The following is a 9036-nucleotide window of genomic DNA, read 5'->3' as shown; positions in this document are numbered from 1 at the left end:
CAAGACGGAGGCTGGAGACGAGCGCGTCCAGTGAGCAAACACTGTGTGCAGGCAGTGCTCATGGGAGTTGTAGTGCCGTAGTCTCATACTGCAATGGGTGTAGTATTTCAGATGCCATTTCAGAAAACTACAATTAAATAATTAAACACGCCAAAGTGGCGAGTAGGAGTGACGGTGTTACCCACCACAGCTGGAATTCAGTGTAAACTAGCGTCTCTCTCGCTCTCTCTCAACTACGAGGCAGGACCCAGGGAGGTAGGGGCTGCATGTACCCCGTGTGCACTCTGTTTGTATGTTTTGACGCCAGCAAATACTAACCAGGGAAAGGATATTGAGTACCGATCTATCGAAACTAGGGGAACTTTATATTGAATCGTTTGCTAAATTTCAGGATCGATATTTACGGATAAAATGATACTTTTGACAACACTAGTTTGAACCAGGCTGTAAATATGCTTTTTAATGCCATAAAAGTCATTTTTTGTGGCTGGGTGTGTACATCACTTCTGGCGGATTCTTGATGAACAGCAACTTTTAGCACTCCCCCATAGGCTTTACTTTTACTAACCGGATGTTGCCCCTTGGCGTGCATATAAAAATATCTGAATCATTTCAAACTACAAAGTGTATTTTACAAAACAAAAGAACAGTTAGCATTTTAATTCTAAGAAGGAAAGAGAAGTAACTTATGTTTAGTACTTGATAAAAAAAAAAGCAAAACTTGTTTTAAGGTATCACTGTCATATGTATTTATTGTTTCTTTCACAAAGTAGGGAAAAAATGAGAAAAAAAAATTGTAAACTGAAATTTTGTGAAAAAAATGGGATTTTATTTTAGGCCGTATTGTCTATCCCTATTATATCATGAGTTTATTTTGATACCTGCAAATCTAAACCACTTAATAGTGTGCAACAGGCAGAAGAACATGACGTTCACCAAACTACAAGCTAGAGCTGACTTTGTCAGGGGCGACTGATAGCCTTGCTTCCTGGTTCTCCAGTTTTTTCAACAAAAAGATTGAGCTGACCTGTATTTCTGTTGCTGATCCATTAACTATTGACAGGTGCCTCATACAACCCCACTTCAAAAATATCCCATTAAGCAAAACACAAGTTAATGCAGGGTGCATGAATCACAAAGCTTATAACCACCTGGACTGACTTCCTTTAAAAAAACGGCAGAGTGCAGTGTGATAAATGTAAAAAGACTACTAGGAATTATGTCGCAAATCCTTGTCCTCATCCCACAACAAACTGAAATTGCCACAGCAACAGCATTTGATTCGGCCAAATATGTGTGTCCCACAAAGCCTGTGGGAAATTAACGCTTTAGGAAGTTGAAGTTGTGCAGGAGGTATGTCAGTCCCTCATGCAATCATTCCTCTGAAGTTTGGTTTCTTGCTCATATTAAGTATAAATTGTTCTGAGCATAAAAGAAATGATATGAAGTCCGTGCACCGCTCATCAATCAAAGCCTGACTTTGGAGCTCTGCTGCCAATGCAACGTATGAAAATGTCACTCATGTTGTCAGAAAGAGCTGGCACATCAACCCCACAGCTGTGAGTGACAGACATATGCTCCGTCACTTTTTTAACTTCCTCTTTACTTTGACAGGAAGTGCTTCCACCCTGTTTGTCTCACGAACCAATGAGCAGGCTAATGTTACTGAGACCAGCTTCAAATTACATCGATTCACGCTGCACACTTTGCATGGTAATTAACAGAAATGGTATTTATGAGAGCGTAAGGAGGAAGCAATCAATGCCTGCTGAAACAAGAACGGATGAGGACAGGAAGTAAAGGTGAGGAGAGGGGAAGGGAAAGGATGGAAAATGAGAGGAGCTGAGGCTTTTTAACTACAGGAAAAATAATGACAAATGTGTACCTCCAGGCTGCAATCCCAGACTTGAAATCCTGAATGATTTTTTTCAGCAGCACGGCTCTGTGATCTGTGAAGTCAAAAAGATGACATTTAAAGTGGAACACCTGCAAAGTTCAAATTATTTTCAACTCCCAAATGTTCTGAATGTTTAGCTTTGACTCTGCAATCAGATAATTCAGCTGTATTTTTTGAAGCTCTTCCTGGTGCACTGTTTTTGAATTCAATCAGAAGTTTGTCAGGTTGAGTCCATACTTATGGGCTAAAAATCTGTTTCTAGCTGCAAAAATCTTAGCCCATAGAGACTTTTGGTTTTGGTAAAGGTATAGAGAAAAGACTTAACTCATGGGGATTTTTTTTAACAAAAGCAAAAAATAAATCCAAAAACCTTAATTTACAAAAACACTGGAAAAACTTACAAGGACCAGGAAACACATAACAGCAACAGGCAACATCCACAGCAACACTCAACAACTACAGCAAACAATGAGCTGACAAAAAACCAAGGAATCACAAAGGCTATATAGAAAGAGGGGTAATCAGCACAGGTGTGAAACAAGACACAAGTGAAACACATGAGGGGAAATCAAAGAGGAGGGAAACACAAGTCCAGGAGGAAAAAACTGAACCAAACACAGAGGAGTACTAAAGACAGGGACTAAATTAATCCAAAATACAGAAGCACAGAGAATAAACATAAAAAGACCAACACATGACATGAACCAAACCAGAACCACAAGGAGCAAGAACAAACTCACACAATAAACACAGGGAAACACAAGAATAATCATAAAGAAACTCAAGATGAATTCACACGACTGGCGGAAGAAAACCCAAACCTTGAAACATACAAAAGCAAACCAAAGGACCAAATCTTTACAGAGCCTGTTTCCCATGAGCATTTGGGAATAGAGTGAGGATGTTACTCTTAGCGAGACGTGCATTTGTTAAGAAAATTCAAGAAAGTAGGATATTCTTCCCAACACTACTTTGCTTTGCTTAAGACAACTTTTGGCCAGAAACAATGTGACAAGGTCACGAATTAACAATTACATAGCGCTACTGTTTGAAACGTATCAGCAATCAAACTTTGTAAACTCAGTTTGTACAGTACTTTAGTAGCCAGCTATATTTAGAGCTGCTTCAAACCCTGGTGCTCTGAGACATGTGTGTAACGTGTAATGATAGCGAATCCTGGTTATATCCTACCAGTGCTCATCTACCAACTCCAACCTCACCAAGCAGAGCAAACGTAACCTCACTCTTCATTTTATTGATAGACTCTCAGGTTTGAACAGACCACTGCAGAATAACTGCTGACTGTGGGTTGGAATGAAAATGCTGATAGTCTCATTTTAAGATGAGAATTGCGATCAGTCACTTGGAAAGTCCTCACAGTCCCTTTAAGTGTATGATTGTTTGAAGTAGTGTGCTACTTTTCTTATATTTCAAAAGTATTGTTTTGAAGTGATAGGTGTTCATGTCCAGATAAACCAGAGATTACACCAGAAAAACAATTTGATGCAATGAGTGATTATATTTTCTATTATTGGTGGCTCATCATGTATATTGTTTTGAAGCCTTTTTGCACCCAACACTTGTAGGGGTATAAAACCTTTTAACCCTGAAGTAAAAGAGCGCTAACAACTCGTGCTAACTCACAGTGCAACACTGTTGGTTAGTATTAATGTAGTATGTATGGGTACCTTTCACATTTGAAACGATACTGTACCGATACCTGGTACCTGGCAATCAGTATTGGTACTCAACGGATTTCTGTACTTTTTTGTGTTTATGTGGTAAAAAAAAAATCAATTTGTTTGATAATAAAATGTAATTTTTTTTTTTAATTTAACATATTTGTTCTTCAACCTTGAAATGCTGTGTTCATGTCCAGCATGAAAAATCACCAACTCTTCCACTCCCTCACAGTCATAAGTACCTAAACAAGTTACCTTTTGATTTTACATGAATCGGTACCTGGAACTTATGACAGAATCAGGTCGGTACCTATAAAGTACCTAATTCGGTACCCATCCCTAGTATTAAGGATCTGATACACTGATTGGTATTGGTGCCTGATATGGCTTTTTTGGAGGATCAGATAGTATCGGATTTTGTTACGTGATCAGTACCGATACAATTTTTAAGTGTTTTCAGCACCGTCATGCTTTACAGCTGCTATAAATCAAACCACGTTGCAAACGTGTTCGCTGTGTGGGACTACTTCTCTTTGGAAAGCAATGATAGTAAAACAGCATCTCGCAACATTTGTAAAGTGAGTGTTCCTCAAGGAGGGACCAACAGGGCTCACTTTAATACAACAAATATGATTTATCATTTACAACGGGGTCACCCGATGAAGTACAGGACTTATCAGAGAAAGGTATCAAATCAGTATCGGATCGGTATCGGCAAAACATATATAAAAAATCAGATCAGGGAGTCGAAAATTTTTTAGACTTTCTTTCCTCTGTAAACTCACAGGTTGGTCTGTTACTAAGTTTCTGTTGAACAGAGGAGGAAATTAGCACTTTGTGACATTCCTAATTGTTATCGAGCCAAAATTAAATAGCAAGGGTATAAAATATATCAAAACATCACTTAGTTTCTCTGTCAACTCTATTTTCGGCAGTAGCAGGCAATCATTTAAAGCTAAAAGCTCCTATTGTCCTTCAGTGTGCTGTTCCTGCACATCACCAAACAGCAGTCAGACAATGTAAGCAGCTGTCAGGCTGAAGAGAGCAAAGCAGCCAATAGAGACAAACACTTTTATTTGAAGTCAATGGAGATTATAGAAGAGTGTGAAACTGGTTTATGGGCCCAGGGTGGCTGAGTATCAAAAACTAAATGTGTTCTCTTTTTTAGTTTGTCTGGAGCTTGTGTAAGTAGGCACACATGAAGCCAAAGACATGAATTCATACTAACAGTATTGATTAGAGATTCATAAACTTTTAAGTCTGGATGAAAACCTCTGAGTTAGATTAAAACAATTTCATTAGATGCTCTTATCGTTTCTATTGCATATCAGGATTTTCCTTTTCCAGTGTAATTTAGATTTATGCAGTTTTTCTCCCCTGTCAGTGGTTTTTGTTCCGGTCAAAGGTGTTTTAACCAAAGCAGCTGCTGTGGCACTGGTGCATGCTTGTATCTGGAACCGTGACTCTTCCAGCGATCTGTAGCTCCTCAGGCAGATGCTAATTCAGTTGTTTGCCAACACGCTGCTCTAAAAACAGGCTGTGTTTCTATCATATTTTTGGAGTACATCTGTCTCCCCGTAGTGACAAATTTCATATGCAGCTTTGAAATATTAAAGTCGACTTGGCTGCTCACATCGACTTAGTTATCTTCATCAGAACTCATTTACATAACACAAGTACCGTTCTCACTGCAGTTTTCATCAACTTAGAGGTTTGGGTCTGAGTTTCCTCTTGGCTCTCCGATCAGCACCAATGACAAAAAAGGGTCAACATCACATTTTTTCAACAACTGTAAGTTAAGCTGAGAATTTCCAACTAAGGCGTAAAGTGTAAAAGTGGAGGAGAGTGACAACTGCCCTCAGGGGAGAAGGAAGAGGAGGAAATGTCATTCTTCCTCATCTCTGCCAAGGCGGTCTGACGACAGGAAAATGCGGTGAATATTGAGCAGGCGACCTTTCAGATAAGGCCTGGATGGTCTTTATATTCTCTGTCATCATTGTCATGAAGACTGTAACAAAAGATCCATCATCATCAATCATGCTTTCATGGGCTTAGGGAGGAGTTTGGAAACTTACTGAAAGATGAAAAATGATTTATAACACTCAATAATATTCAAACACCTACCACAACTTCGTCTCTAAGTATGGGGTAGATGTAGCTAAAGCTAATGCAACAAAACTGACTGAAGAGCTTCATTAACAAGGGTTATAGGTTTCATCCAATGTGGACTCTGCTGTTAACCTGTATGGTCTTGTTTAGGTTCTCTAGAAATTTCGACACCGTGCCAGGGAAGATAATAATCCAATAAGTAGGTCCACAATTGACCTATGGCTAAGTCCCACCTTCAGATGCAATGAGCTAATCACAGAGCGTATAGCCTTCCCATACATCTCTTCACTGCCTGTACGTCCATTGAAATATGTTGCAGAAAGTAAATTTTGGTTCATTTTATGAGGGTTTTCTGATATTATAAGTTAAAAAAAAAAAAAAAAGTACCCTGAGAGGCTGGGTGATAGGATGTGTTTATTTAACCTTCCATAAGACTCACACACTCTTAACAGAGAAAAGTTTCTTCTTTGGATAAATCTGTGCAGTAGACCACAACATCAACTCAACGTGAATAAATTAACAATGATGTATCCATCTGCTCTGAAGTTAGCTCTCATTGTATGTGAGACAACATGTCATCACTTTGCTGAAAATAAATATTAAGTTATCTTTAACACTAAAACCACTACTGCAGTCTGACAAACAGTTTGTTTTTTTTCTAATGTTAGCTAAAGTTAGCCTAATGTTAGCTCCTGGCTGTGTTGCTCATCATGTCTCTTTGTTTGTTGGGAGTTTAGTGGCCAATTTTGTTCTAATTTTTGTTCACTGGTGATTGTACATCATTGTTAGCTGTTATCCAAAGAGCTCTAGTTAAAGTAACGTTAGCTTCTAAAGCTTAGCTTCATTAGCTTATCTGTAATAGCTGAGGTTGGCTAATGTTCTGCTGAATGATTCAGAGTAAATACTGTAGCACCAAACTAACAGAGACACACTCTTAATTTGTGAAGATGGTAAAAAGGAGGTTATTTTTTTGTTTCATGCTGATCTTCTACCTTGTTGTCTGAGATGCTGTTTGTCAGTTTGCAGTAGGACCTGTAACTTAAGTCTGTAACTGAAGTTTTTTGTCAACCCTCTCAATGATAAAATGGTTCATACATCCCCCCAATGTGTAGTTTAGACCCTTTGGTGGCTTGTAGGTGATATGTGATTCCACTGTCTCAAAAAAATCATTAATAGCATCGTGTGACACCTGCCATGGCACATGTCACTGAACGTTCATTGTTTAAAGGGGGCGTGGCTTAACCACAGGTCAAGTAACAGCTCTCAAAAGAGGTTCATGCAGAGCTGAATGTAAGATCATTGTGCAGCAGTGTTTGGTTGCACTGCAGTGATTTTCCCTCTTTGTATAAATATACTTTTACTAACTGGCAGCTCATTGTTTGCCTGATGCTTTCTATTGACTGCTTGATTGTGTGTCACTCAAGAAAAATGTTCAGTATAAACTGAAAAATCTATCATACCAACATTATTCCTCAAGTATTTCTCACTATCACAGGGAAATAATTTGGTTTTTAAGCCAACAATAGGCGCCTGCTTTTATTGTGTGTTAAAATCATTTTTAATGGAGGGTTTGTGTCACACAGTATTTGGACTGAATTGAGACTGTTGTCAGATAATGCACTGTTACAGTGAACAGGTGTACCTAATTAAAGACCACAGCAGCATTGAAGCACTTTACTCTTAATAACTTTAAAATAATGAGTCCAGCCTCATAACCTTTTCTTTCTTACCTTTCACACTCTCTTTACTCATTAGCTGAAGTTCAACGAAGGAAACGTGAACTTTCTCGATGTTCCCCTGGCGCCATGAAGCCAAATGTAACGAGTAACGAAATACAACCAGCCTGAGTACGAGCTTCACTTCTCAACTGAGCACGGAGTCGTGTAGCTGGTATCTGCGAGCGCGACTCTCCTCCTAGAAACACAGATTACATCTCCATTTGTTCCCCCCCAACACACGAGCTACTTACTTTCCCGTTTCCGTAGCCCTTCGCTCGGCGTGCGCTGCTTCTCCTGCTCCCTCTCCTTCTCCTCTTCTCTCCTCTCCTCCTCTTCCTGGAAGCGAGGTGGGAGAGAGAGGAGTCTGGTCCAGGCGGAGAAGAAGGGAGGCGAGGCGCGCCTCTGTCAGCTCCCCGCTGCACCGGGAACACACGGCGGAGGAGCGGGCGGTAACACGACGGAGCCCCGCTCACCGAGCCTCATATATCGCCATTATGTGGGTCACGGATGAAGTATTCATCTCCAGCTTTCATCGCACAAGTTAACATTCATCCCTGCGATGGTACACTCCGGTGAGGGAGAGGGAGAGCGCCTGAGTGTTGTTATAACCTATATTTGGTAAAGGGAGCCCACTGACACTGTTTCATCTGTTTGAATAGAAAAAGATATGTTATGCACTGAAGTGGGTGCTAAGTGGGTTTCCACTTGATTTGAGCTGAAGATATAAATAGTTGATGGATTCAATAAAAGCGAGAGAAAAGGCGTTTAACATCTTTTGTCCTGGGTGCCGGGCTGTAAAGTACAAACTTTCAAACGATCCTCTGGTTGTATCTGGTTCAGTAGCTCCCACAGTCATCTGTAGCACATTTTGTCAGACAAAGGCCCAAATTATATAATTTTACAGTTCCTTTTTTTTTCTTAAGAAAGAGCCATCTTTTGGTGCATAATCAAAAAGAGTTTCCAGACTTTGCAAAGGCAGACATTTGGACACATCAAAGCAGAAAAATGAAAGTGCTGTTGATAAAATGGAATAGGTCACATTCCATTTATGTAAGTCAGACCCATGGCAGCCTATGTGCTTCTTTACTCAGAGGACTTCCTGTGCTGTCACATGACACTCAGCCCCAGCTAAGGCAAGCAGGTCCCACTGGGTTTTATCTAACATGACACTTTTTTTTTCTTTCAAAAGGCTGTAAAAGGTTTCACCTTCAAGGTAAAGTGTGTCTTGGCACAGACCAATTGAAAGGTTTCACTAGAAAGAGTCAAACCTACAGTGTCACAGCACTGAGGCTTTAAGGGAGGTTTGTTCATTTCAAACAGTTAAGCTTTTGTAAATTTATGTTTACATATTCTTAATTCTCCAAATTTGATCCATTTTAACACACTATGACTGGAAAGCACCATGGATGTGATTCTTTTGACCAATACTTCAATGACTGAACATTTTTAGATCATGAGTAACATTTTTCTTCTCGTTGCTGTTTCAGATTAAATTTGACCCAAATGCATTGAAATGGGTTCTAAATCCAATCCAATTTAAAGACCGTGAAAACTTTACATGTTGTGCCAAGAGGGACCTCCATACTGTCCAGAGAGCTGGATGAGTTCCCCTCATATGTGTCTAAGTTCC

The 9036-nt window shown here is 39.7% G+C and overlaps 1 protein-coding gene across 7 annotated transcripts in view; it reads right to left on the bottom strand.

Annotated features, from left to right (window-relative positions):
* klhdc8a (kelch domain containing 8A) overlaps positions 1–8027 on the bottom strand; it is a 79006-nt gene extending 70979 nt beyond the window's left edge. For 3 of the 7 annotated variants that reach the window (XM_074680622.1, XM_074680589.1, XM_074680597.1), the window contains exons 1-2: positions 7658–8027; positions 1886–1949 (exon numbers count right to left, since the gene is read on the bottom strand). The gene's annotated coding sequence lies outside the window, so the exon portion shown is untranslated. Of the gene's footprint in view, positions 1–1885; positions 1950–2298; positions 2371–7418; positions 7632–7657 lie in introns of those variants that run through there. The other 4 variants (XM_074680629.1, XM_074680604.1, XM_074680613.1 and 1 more) reach the window with 3 other exon arrangements.
* Between the last annotated feature and the right edge of the window lie 1009 nt (positions 8028–9036).

The sequence above is a fragment of the Halichoeres trimaculatus genome, unplaced genomic scaffold, assembly GCF_033239565.1.
Source record: "Halichoeres trimaculatus isolate MK-OKI-2021-1 unplaced genomic scaffold, fHalTri1.1 fHalTri1_scaffold_1, whole genome shotgun sequence".
Lineage (NCBI taxonomy): Eukaryota > Metazoa > Chordata > Actinopteri > Labriformes > Labridae > Halichoeres > Halichoeres trimaculatus.
Note: the sequence above shows the minus strand (reverse complement) of the source record. Positions and strands in the feature narration are given on the sequence as shown.